Genomic DNA, 13,324 nt, shown 5'->3' on the forward strand with positions numbered 1-13,324 from the left:
TGTGTACAGGCAGCATGAAAATGTTTTTATACTGGCATATATTGTGGGAAAAAGCATCATGAAACTTTGTTACGGAAATGCTTCTGTGCATTGTTGTTGATTTGCATCTATTATATTTTTTTCTTGAGTTACGCTAGAAAACAAATTCCAAACAGTTTGACCTGTTACCCAATTTTTTTTAATTGTGTGCTGAAAAATACACAATTTTAAGCCATTATTTAAAAAGAATTCTCGTGCCTGGGGACTCCTCGATTGTTTGTGCCTCCCTTGATGTGCTCAGTTGCTCTGGCTTATTTCGGGGGAAATATTTATGCCCCTCCAAATAAGAAATTCATCACCCACAACTGGGGTGTACAACCAGAAACTGAAAATTGTAAACATTACTATGGGGGCAAAGTGAGATTCCTGGGTATCGACCCAAAAGATTGTATCTAGAGGGTCGTAGATACGTTTTTGCTGCATTTGGCATAGGTATGAAATACTGAATCCAAAAATACTGAGGTTATGTTATGTTATGTTATCTGCACTTGTAAAGCGCACGGTCGCCAGAAGGCATCATGGCGCTGCAGATGGAGGACTGACCAATTAACAGAGACACATAGAGTAAGTGCTAGAAAAGAGTGGTCTTAAGCGCTCTTCTAAAAGCAAGATGATTGGGAGTTTTTCTCATTGCAGAGGGGAGACCATTCCAGAGGGTGGCCGTGGCTATGGAAAAGGCCCTCCCTCCTACCCTGGCACGGTGATATCTTGGGACAACAAGAAGGTCCGCAGTGGAAGAGCGTAGGTCCCGCTCTGGGAGATAACGGGAGAATTTGTCCTGCAGAAACTCGGCCCCTTGACCGTGGATGGCCCGATGGACTATACACAGGGCCTTGAAGCGGACACGCTGGCAGAATGGAAGCCAATGAAGCGAGCGCAATACAGGGGTAATATGGGCTCCATATGGGGTGCGTAGGTGAGCAGGGGTGGCAGGGTTGTCCCCTGCACTCCTACTTCAGTATTGTTGGGTGATATCTCTTCTGTTAAACTGATTCTTTTTGGCTGCCTACTATTTAAATCTGATCCTGAAGCGCTGTCTCTCCTGCTAAAAAGCACCCTCAACTACACATTATTTGAAGTTGTGCTGGGAGTGATGTCTGCTTGAGTTAGGCCATTTTTGCAACTGTTAAACATGAGTTCACTTTTTAGGATGTATATTAACTTGATGCAAAACCTTTATTGTCTGAAACCTACCTATAACATGCTCAATGACACATTTTTAAATCGGCTTGGTAAGATAAAGGTATACTTAAACCAGTTTGGCCTTTTGTCCCTTATTTGATGTGACACTACTCTGCGCCCCCACACACCCTTGATGTATTTGTGCCCCATGGTCTATCCCCCCCAATAATTATTTCCAGTGACGCCAATGGCTTTAGCAAAGAGGTATTCCCTGAAAGCGGACCTGCAACTTGGCCAGCTACTACAGCTAATTCTGCACCCCTAGCACCAGACCCCTACAGTGGTCGGAGCAGTCCCAAAGTGATGACTTCATTTAGTGGCAGAGATTGTATTTGGCACCGGATGGGTCAGGTGCCTACTAAGGGGGCACCAACATTCTAATTGATTCAGGATCAGAGCTGGTTGGTGAATTCTTTCAGTGGAGGAGCATTTATGTTTTTCCCAGATTAGGACAGGTGACCAAGTGTAGTTATCAGCAGCAGTTGTTGTCAATAAATGCAGTACCTGGTGGAGGATGGTAGTGGCGGTTATGAACCCTATAGCTTCTTGTGTTCATTACACTGAGAACGCAAACTAGACAAATTAGGAGAGGTGTTAGGGATCAGAAAGTAGTGTCTGAAGATATAATATACAATTGGAAGTTTCTCTTTCTCTACAACTGGTCGTAGGGAATAATGCTGCATGCAGGCCAGTGTCAAGTTATCCGTAAGGGCACTCTTAATGGGCTTTAATAACATTTTGAGGCCTTTGTCTTTTGTACCTGTGGACCATAAGTATTCTGGAACCTGAAACAACTGTGGGGCAATGGTGTGGAAATTGGGTCTGTGGTGGGGGGGCTGTATCCTTAACCCTTGCAGCACACTTTCTATCTCTTAGTTTAGCTACACTTAGCTAAGAGATGGAAAGTGTGCTGCAGAGCACCATGGTAACACATTTCATCCTCAAGAACCAGATTATCACCTCACATTGTTTCAGCTATCTGTACATAATTGCCTCTGGTTTTGCTAAGAAAGTGTACTGCTTAGCAAGGTGATCTAGTGTCAGATCTATAAGGGCAGAGACTGCAAGGTTCATGGCAGTGCCCACAGTGTCAACTGTGGAATTGGAATGGGTAAAGCCGGACACCCAATAGCCTGCAGCATGCAATGGTATTTTCCAGTGTGTATAAGGGGTTTAGCTTGTTAACTTTAAGTAGGGGCAGGCAGGTATGTAGGGTGCTTTGCTGGACAACGCTAGGGTTAATGCATTGATCTGGACCTCTGGCCAGTACATTGCCATTGTGGTGTAAACAGGTGGTACCCCTGTCCTGGGGACGGCTGCAGGATTACAGAGGGTACTCATTAGCAGCACCTACCAGTGCCATGGTGTGGGGTTGAGATAGGATGAATGGAAAACCGTGGGGCTGAGAGATAAAAGGCGATGCGAGGGTACCCTTGCTTGGGTGTTCATCCCTGCTGGATTATATGCCTGAGGTCATGTCACCGAGGCAGTTAGGACTTTCTGCTGACAATAGATGATTACTATATCATGGGTATCTGGGTTTGGAAGGACCGGAAGCTGAGTCAAGGTCTATTTTGAGTCTGGCTGAATTTCCTGTATTTCCTATCCCCATTGGGTTAAGCACTGTCCCTGCCTGTAAAATGATATCCCTTTTATTCTTTATGGCATCAATGTCCAAAGGGGCAAATCAATGGGGCAACCTCTGCTTGACTTGTCTGTTGCATGGGTGCAGTGGGTTTGGATTCTGCAACATAAGCAGGGCACTGGGCACAGTACATAGTAAGGTGTGTGCGCACAGGGAGTCCGGGGGTCATACCAGTGGATGTGACCATTAGTAAACTTAAAATTGCTTGGGGCAGGAGGCTGTCTTAAAGGGGCGATAATATTCTGCGGTGGGCAAGTAGGTTGCCAGTCTTCATTGTCAGACGGAGAAGAGTCGGAGTCTGCCTGCCTGTCTGGCCGTGGAGAAGGCTGGGCATAGGGCGAGACCCTTGGGTAAAATCTGCATCTGTCAGTGTAATCAGGGTGTTTGTCTAGATAGCACAGGTTATGGCATTGGCTCTGGGATCCCTCTGGTAGGAAATCAGGAGAAGGGTCATGGGAGATACTCCAGAGGTAACAGTGTTAAGCCGGTGTCCTGGGATCAGGCTAGGGGCAAGCATTTAAGGGCTATGGGCCTCTGTTTCATATAATGCAATCTCTTAATGCTATTCCCTCATTGCTATTAAACGTTATTCTTACTGCACACTTTGAACTTCCAACCTGCCATGCAAGCAACTGCCAACTTCCATATTCAATGAATACATTCTGTGTGTGGGCATGTACCACCTCGAGGAAGACATCACAATAAGCATACCAACATATCAATGTTAAACTCATTTCCCACACTGCTACCTAATTTGCTCTAGATATATATAAGTTATAACACTTATCATACTTGCTTTATCAAAGATACTCAATACAAAATGTCATAACACGTGCCTAGACTAGCAGCACCAAAATGCCAGTCTAGCCACGTAAAAACACTAATTATGCTTCCTTTATCAAAGATGCCCAATACAAAATGTCATACCACATTAAAAGAAAATGGCTAGACTGCATTAAAATGGCCATCTAGCTACGTAAAAACACTTACCATGCTTGCTTTATCAAAGATGCTCAATACAAAATGTCATGCCACAGTAAGATATGGCTAGACTGGCTGCAGCAAAATGCTATTCTAGCCACATAAAAACACTTATGCTTGCTTTATGAAAGATGAAAAATACAAAATATCATGCCACACATAAAAATGGCTAGACTGAAAATGCTTGCTTTAGTTAAAGATGCCTGATACAAAATGTCAGTCACCAGAAAGAAATGGATAGAGTGGATGCAGTACAAATTCCAGTTTAGCTACTTAATACGACTTAACATGCTTGCTTTATTATAGATGCCCAATACAAAATGTCGTGCCACAGTAAGAAATGGCTAGACTGGCTACACCGACATGCTAGTCTAGTCGCGTAATAACACTTATCATGCTTGATTTATGAAAGGTGGCAAATACAAAATATCATGCCACATTAGGAAATGGCTAGACTGACTGTACCAAAATGCAGTCTAATTACATAATAACACTTATCCTGTTTGCTTTATCAAAGATGCCTTATACAAAATGTCAGGCAACAGTAAGAAATGGATAGACTGGATGTATTAAAATTCCATTCTAGCTATAGCTACATTATAACACTTATCATGTTTGCTTTATCGAAGATGCCTAGTACAAAATGTGATGCCACAGTAAGACATGGCTAGACTCCAAAATGCCACTCTAGTCACGTGATAACACTTATCATGCTTTCTCAATCAGAGGTGCCAAATACAAATGATCATGCCACAGTAAGAAATGGCTAGACTGGCTGCACCAAAATGCTATTCTAGCCATGTAATAGCACTTGCCATGCTTGCTTTATCAAAGGCACCAAATACAAAATATGCCAAAGTAAGAAATGACTAGACTGGCTGCACAGAAATGCTAGGTTAGCCATGTAATAACACATATCATGCTTGCTTTATCAAAGGTGCCAAATATAAAATATAATGCCACAGTAAGAAATGGCTAGAGTAGCTGCACCACAATGCTAGTCAAGCCACATAATAACACTTATCATGCTTGTTTTATCAAAGATGCCCAATACGTAATGTCATGCCACGGTAAGAAATGGCTAGTCTGCTGCCTTAAAATGCTGGTCTAGCTACATAATAACCCTTTAATGTGGCAGAATGGTGCTATATAAAACCACTTACACTTTGGGTTGTCAGAAGCAGCCATTGTGTATCTGTTTGTGCGGTCTAAAGTCAATAAGTCGTTTTTATTAAACACCACTAAAAAAGAAATGATTTAGAAAGACTATTCTGTGACCGCATGGAGCGGTCTTTCTAGATTGAACTGTCACGCCCCTGCCACACAAAGGGACCCGAGAAGCGCCGTCGAGGGAGGCTAGATAAGTGTGTGTTTGTGTGTGTGTTGAATTTTTTTTATGTTTGGGTTGGGAGAGTCTTGGGTGGGGATCGAGGCAGGGAGTGGTTGCGGGAGATGGGTGAACCCCCCTGATTTCAATTTAATCGTGCCAGAGAGTGAGGGTAGTTAGGTGTGGCAGTGGTGGTGGTTGTTGGTGGTGTTTGGGACGGGGTGAGGGAATGATATTTTTTCACTTTTTGTAGGCTGCCTAACATCGGCAGGAAAAAAACAGTCTTTTTGTTAGGCGACCTACAAATAGGAAACATTATGACATAGAACCGTTTGTGTGACTTGATGGCCGTTTGTTGCTTTGTGGTTTTCGAGGATCGAGGTTCTTTCCTCGAATCCTTCTTTCCACAGCAGCGGAAGAGTCTGAATGCATCCATACGTTTGAAGAGAATGCGAAGAATGCAGAGAAGGTTGCACCACACAAACTTACCCCTTGGCTGTTTCCTGGTTTGTTGGCCACGACTCCTTGCGGTATCACTCTAGCGCCCACCCCCAACCCCCAGCAGTTCCCCCATGATGGGCAGCAGTTTGCTGAGCTTGTAGCAGCTTTGGCTGTGGCCGGGAGCTGTCATGAACTCCAACACAGAGTGTTTATTGCTGCGTGCTGGTAAGAGGGCATTTGTGTGCATGTGTTTTGGTGCTGTAATCCTTTTTTTTTTTTTTTTTTGCCATCTGGAGGTGGAGAGGGTCCCATAGTAGGATGAGATAATTTTAGCTGGTATTTGATTGACAGGCGGACCCCACCTCATTTATTCAGCTGAAATTAAAGAGCGGAGAGCAGTACATTCTGGGAAACTGCTCCTCTGTGTTTTCATTGTTGCCTTTTGACCCTCACTTGTTGAGTCTGTTATTCTGGAGGTGGTGGACATTTTGTAAAGCCCAGTAGCTAAATAGTTCAAACATTTGTCTGCTCTATGAGCCCTCAACCTGTTTGGTACTATAGCTCATTTTCAACGCGCAGTCTTCCAGCAGTCCAGCAGTATATATTCCTGGTAGTTTAGGCGATCATCATTTGTGCTGTGGCCAAATCTTCGTGCATAGGAGTTGACGAACCAGCAGATTGTGGCTGTAAGAATTGTGGTAATATCTATGACTTATGGAGTGGCTCTAGTGCAGGTAAATCCTCCAGGGATTCACTTTTGGATGCTTCACTTCACTGGAAATGCGACTTCCCCTTTCGCTGACAGAGGGTGGTAAGGGTGTGACACTGGGGTCTGACCACAGAAAAGCTCCTGTGCATGGGGTAGCCCCTTGCAAGAATAAAAGGTCAGTTACCATCACTTCATACTTCAATCCTTTACAGAAAGTCCCAACAGAACATGTGTTGGTCCGGAGCACTTGGGTCTTGCCCCGGTGGCCTCGTCTTCACAAGTTCCTGCAGTACTGTTATGTCAAACAGTTAGGATTGCAGAAACTTTGATCATTCCTGATGCTCATATTTCAACTCAGGATAGGAGCCTTCCTGCTGCACACATTTCTCCCCATGTGGGAACGGCTCTTGTGGATGGCTCTTATTTGAATACTCTGCCAATATTTTCTGATGCAGTGCAGAAAGACTCTGGCTCGGATACTTCAATCACATCCTACACCTCTGAGGAGACTCTAGACAATGTTGAGACATATTGATCACACCATTTCAGATAGAAGGATCCTGTCTTACAGGAGATTAATCAGATTCTCTGTGCACTTCTTGCCCGGTATGAAGGGGTAAAATAGGAAACTAAGGTTCATTCAGCTCTACTAGAGTCTATTATTTCTAAGCAGGATAACACTGGAATCCATGTTAAACTAAAAGAGTTATTTCAATCCACTCAGAAAGACAATCATATAACTGGATCCCCTGTTGCCACCTGGCAATCTCCAACTGTCCGGGAGGTATCCCTGGTAATCATTAACAACTCTTTGCCTCTTCCTTCACTGGTTCCTGGGCCGTCTAGAACCCTGGTGTGTAGTTTTATGAGAATGACACCCCATGTTTTACCGACTCCAAGCCCGGCAATATTGGTTGAGGGTGATAGTAATGTACAACCGGAGCCTGGGAAGCCAGTGAATAAGTGCTCTAAATCCATGAAAGGGACTAAGGGGAAGAAGCCCAAAACATTAAGTCAAAGAAACTGAGCAGAAAATCTTCCTTAGATCCCTCACTACCCCCAGTGCTAATGATCAAGGGTTCAGGAGTTTGACTACGTTTTGGACTAAGTCCTCTGGGCCAAATCAAGGGGATGTTGCCCTACCTGAAGAAGACATCGATTCTGGGCATTCTATCCTGACACTAGTCCTTGCTGTTCAACTCTGTGTAAATCTATCTATGCAAACTGATCCCCCTTGATGCCCTTTGAAAGACAAGTATGTGTCAGCTTCACCTATTGCTTGTTGCAGGGGTACATGCCAGGATATTAACTGTAATGTCTGTGTGAGGGATGTTCCCACTGGCATGCCGGCAAGTCGGGAGATTGGGGGGACTGGCTTACCAGCTGGCAATAAGGGTCTTTTAGTCCCTTCAGGTTTTAATTGGGGGAACTCCCTGGCCAATTGTAATACTACTAATAAGAGTAAATGGATGGGTATGGAAGCAACTCTTCTATTCTGGGTGCCTGAGTCTGCGGCAGGGCGCTCTTAGTCTGGGACTCCCTTTATACCTTTTCTCTCCATTAGTGCTATTGAAGTGAATATAGATCAAAGTTTGACATCTGACCTAAATGGTCTGATTGCCCTTCTAAGAGCGGTAAAGTGCAGTGTTCTTAGAGGTGCTTTAGGTGGTCAACTTTTGGTTAAGGATGGTAGAGTTCCAATGGGCCCCTGAGGTAAGCAAGCTGTTGGGACTGGTTCTCTTCCTTCTAACCATAATGTTATGATATACATCAATGGAGATTCCCATAATGGCAGAGAAGTATAGCTGCTTAAGAATTGTTCCTCCCATCAGTCAGGTCTCAGGTCCCAGGGATTGGTTGTGACTGGCCGGGGCTCTAAATGGCAATGGGATGGACAGAACCATCCAATAAATCCTCACCTTTAGCCATTTACTTACTCTCCGAATTGTATCCACAGAACTCCTGCAGAAATGTGAAACGTTTTACCAACAGCTTCCTAGGGGAGTACCTAAGAAAGTTCTATATTATTTTTCTACAGGAGACCGGGCTGACTCAACGTCCAGGATTGGATGGTTTCCACACAGTTTTTCAGCCAGCCACAAAGGGAGACTGTGGCAGACCTTCTGGGGGTGGGGATTTGCTCATGATTTTGATTAAATTATGCGATGGATTAAGGTTGGTTGAAACATTTGATATTGTTAAAGTGGTTCTGTGCAGGTCACCTTGTAGATGGAAGGCCAGTTCAGAAATCTGTTGATTTTAAACATTTATTGGCACCTGGGGATTTTCACCATTGAGCAAGTGTTTGATAAAGTATCAGGTTTTACTAGCGATTGGTTGTCTGTGAATGATAGCGGTCTGGTGTTGCTTGGTGGGGATCGTAACTCCACCTCCGTTCAGGAAGACTGCCAGAATGTTGATATTGTTATTTCTAGTGTCAATATCAACGAGAACGATAAAGGGTGGCTTGGAAGTAAGTGGTGGAATTGCCTGGTGGGGACTGGGTTTGCAGATGTTGAATGGCGCTGTCTATGGGGATACACCATGCCACAATACCTGCTCTAGCGGCTCTGCCGAATCCCTGCTGCATTATATATTTGGGGATGATTTATTGTTCTCTCACTGTAAATCTTTGGTAGAGGTTCCCACTTCTCTAAGTGACCATCATATGGTAACATGTGAATTTTAATTGAACAGGGGGAAAATATAAATTAGTGAACCTAGTTATTAATTCAGCAAACAACCGGATCGTGTGGAGTATGGGGAAAGTGAATTAACTTAAAGTTCAAACGATCCTCTATTTTGAACAGCAGCACTTTGGAATGGAAATACAATATTTTGTATCCACATCATATTGAAGTTTTTTTATTTTATGTGGAAATTTTATTTATTTCCACAATGGAATTTGTGACCAGGCACAGACAATACTCAAGTATAAATCCTTCACTACTTCACTTGAATGCCTTTGATTTGACGCTCGTGGATAAAAATCGGGCCTTAAGAGCCACGGTAAGGTCCATTAAGTGGCAATATGGAGTTGGTCATGAGAATGGTATACGCCTTCTTAAAAAAGTGAGGCAAGATTTCACCAATTGAAGAAAACTATAAAGCGCCAAATTATATTAAAGAGATGCAGAAAAGATGTTGCACGTTCTAAGGAGCAAAGATGTCTCTTCCTTTTGGCGGACTATTAATTAAGTGGGAACTGGTCAATCAGGGAAACAATTTAATTCTGTAGCTGAACAATCTTGAGTAGATTTTATTATCAAAGGGCATTTGGGACTAAGTCATCTCATTGCTCATTGTTGGGCCATACCACTCCAGTGAGGAGAGGAATTTGACTTTTGATCAGGAATGCATCCATGACATCATTTTGCACTTGAGCAGCTCTAGGACTCAAGGGCCCAATACATTTTAAAATGTTGCAATCATTTTAAAAAAAACTAGTGAATGAAGTTTAAAAAGCATTTTTCAGTTTGAAAATGTCTTTTGTTTTTTTCTTTCCAAGTGTAAAATGTACATTTTTAAAACAAAAGTGTGTCCAGCATGTAGGAAGCCGGTTTTAAACAGTGATAACCCCCAATTAGGGTGAGCAAAGCAGCAAATAGGGAAGGCAATTGCCCCCTTTGCACCCCTGTAGGGACGCCTATGACTAAAGCCTCATAGAAACAGTATGTTCGGTTTTGAAAGATTAAATTAAACAAATTACAATCCTGTTTTATGAAGTTATATTCTGTTAAAATCTATCCACATTCTAAAAAGTCATGAAATCGAAAAACGTGTTACTGCTTCCACTACGTCTGCGGGGCCCGGCCAAGTACAATGTCAGCCAGTGACTGCGGAAGCAGAGGTACACGCCAGACCTCACAATGAGCAATTTCCTGAAGTGCTGGATTACTTGGAAAAACGCACCTTATTGTGTTTCCACCCAGAGGTCAGTGACCGGCAGCAACTTCCTGAAGGCTACTTCAGGTCACTGACATTTCCTTTGGGAACATTCATGTTTTTCATCTTTAACAATCAGCTGATCAAATAAAGCTGACTTTACTTACTCTAGAGCAGTAGTCTTCAACCTTTTTTTGGCCTGGGCTCCGCTGAGCAAAATGTGGGCAGGCCAAGCCCCCCCAAAAATGTCAAATGGCCATTAAGCCCAAATGGCTATGAACGATTGCATGCTGTTGCGGCACCCTGCTCCCAGTATAGTCCCTGGGCTCCCCCACCTGCTCCCATCACAGTTTCTGGGGTCTCTCATCCCATTCCTAGCCCAGTGCCTGGGCTCTCCCCACCCCACCACAGTCCTTGGCTTCTCCCCACCCTGATTCCACCACTATCCCATGGCTCCCCCCAACCCGCTCCTCCTACCCCACTCCCTGCATAGTCCCTGGGCTCCTCCTATCCCACACCTGGCATAGCCCCAGGGCCCCCCACCCACTCCAAAAACACCCCCACGAATCCCCCAGCAACCCCAAATACATTCTCAGAGTCCCCTCCTGCTCCAAAAATAACCTGAGGGCTCCCCCACCTGTTCCAAAATAAACTCCACCACCCACCCCAAAAACAATCCCAAGGCCCCCAACTGCTCCAAAAACAACAGGGCACCCCCACCCGCTCCAAAAACAACCCGAGTGCTCCTCCACCCACTCCAAAAAAAAAAACCTGGGCTCCTCAACCCACTACCAAAAAAAAAGGCACACTCCCATCCACAAATAACCCCAGGCCTCCCCTACCAGCTCCAAAAACAAATACAGGGCCCCACTCTTTACCTCATATAATCCTAATCTCGTTTCGTTCTGCGACCGGATTCAAACACCCTGGAAGCGTACTCTCTGAAAAAAGGGATCAGGAGTGTGCTTTCTGGGTGTCTATTTCCTGGTTCAGCCACTCCCACTGACCCTAAGACTTCCCTGCCACACTGCGCTAGTGCGGCGGGGCCATGGTAGGATGGGACATGCATCAACATTCATGTCCCATCCCAAACCGTCTTTTTCTTCCTCCCTTTTTTTGTCATTTCAGGCTGGGGTGCCGCCAACCACTGGGTGGCGCGCCACACAGTTTGAAGACGTCTGCCCTCTAGAGGTATTACATTGCTTCATCTGTGGAATAATGTCTCTTCAAATGCAAACATAATTGAATTCTTATGTGTCTATCTTACAGAGACAAACCTTTATTATTCTTAATATTATTGTACTTTATTTAGTGTGGACCTGGCTTTCAGGAACAACAGAGTGCTTTACACAGGTATACAACAGTACAGATGCATAACGGAGTGCTTTTCAGAGGTAACAACAGAACAGATATACAGCTGGGGTATGATACAGTGGGTCACAGAGGAGGGGTACAGCAGTACAGGATTGCGTGAAGAAAAGGGGCTGATGGCATCTAGCTAGTCCGGTGATGCAGGGGCGTGACATGATGGCTTGGGTGCTGAGGAGGAGAGTCTCCTAGAAGAGGTGGGTCTTCACTTTTTTTCTGAATTGTAGAAGCGTCGGGGCAAGTCTGATGCTGATGGGTAGGAGGTCCCATAGTCTTGGTGCGTAAGCAGAGACGGCTTGTTTTATGGTTCTTTCCTTTTTGCAGTGGTGGATTTGAACTCTGCACGTGTCCTGGTTTCTTGTGGTGCGCTGTCTGCCAGTGATGCAGAGTTTCTCTGCGAGGTAGTATATGGGGGAAAGGTTTTTTAGGCCCCCTTCCCTCCATTCCTGTCCACACGCGCATGATGCTCGTCCCATGGCTGCCCATGCTCCTGTGGCCAGAGGTGCCGGACAGCCTCGGAACAACACATATGGGTGCAACGTCCATTAGAGTGCTGAAGAGGGCTGATTACTGACTCAATTTTGTACTGACCTCGACCCTATTTTGTACATACTAAAGTAGGCCACACAGCAAAGCCAGCCTGCCGGCCTGCAGCTCTCCCCAGGAGCCGAGCACAGTTAGCCAGCTACCCACCCCCCTCTTCCTTCCCTCTGGTGTCCCTGCAGCTGCCCTGTTCTCACTGAAGACTGGGCATGAAACGTTACAAACTGAACACTGTATCTCTCGCCTTCCTTCTTACCTCACTGCCCTGTGAATGACCGGGCCAGAGCCTGGGCCTGGAAAAAACCATTCATCTCCACAAACATGCCTCCTTACTTGCAGACGCTGCCCCATAAGACATATAATGTGTATAACCCCCACAACCTCACACCCCTTTTGATGTGGCAAATGCATGCCCCCAACTGTGTGCCACCCTGTTTCACCCACAAAGCTAATCCCATCCATGACCATACATTCTCCCCTGTGTAAACCTTTAATGAAGCTTTCACTATGAGATGTAACAGAGTGATCAACAAATAGCGCATCTAAATTGATTGCAATAAACGTGCTATTATGATACACATGCTTGTGTTCTATGATACGGGTTACCTGTCTTCCAGTAGCAGATACCTTTGTAGATGTATTAGATGGTAGGCCACTCATGTGTTATGATATAAAATGTAGGGTGCCCATGCCTAATTGTTTTTCTTAGTACTGTGTATATTCGCAAAGGTGTTTAAATGTTAGGAGACTCATGTGTACAATATAAAAGGTGAGGGCACGAGGCTAGTGTAAATAGAGCTATTCTGTATCACGGTGACCACGATATATGCAAAGACACAGCCCACGATATATAATCAGAACCTGCTTATTACTTGTTGTAAATGAAGTGACAGTAAACATGTCTTAACCCTATACCAATGGTTTATGTATAATCCCACTAATCGTACTGAGCCAAACTCAAAGAGCCATGGGGCATCCTCTCCCCTCTCCAGCAGCACCACGCGCAACATGCACTCAGCCCCCACCATTCTCCTCCTCATGATGGTACAATGGCCAAAGGCCCATGTCTCACGGATGCCTTAATGCAACAAATGTAGCCTCTCACCCTTCCGCTGAGCCCGCACAGAGTGTTCACCCCCATGCCCCCTGATACAAGATGACCCCCATACCTTTTCCCCGTTCAGGGGCACATGAGAAATTTATG

Source organism: Ambystoma mexicanum, chromosome 1p (genome assembly GCF_040938575.1).
Source record: "Ambystoma mexicanum isolate Mex_15411 chromosome 1p, UKY_AmexF1_1, whole genome shotgun sequence".
Lineage (NCBI taxonomy): Eukaryota > Metazoa > Chordata > Amphibia > Caudata > Ambystomatidae > Ambystoma > Ambystoma mexicanum.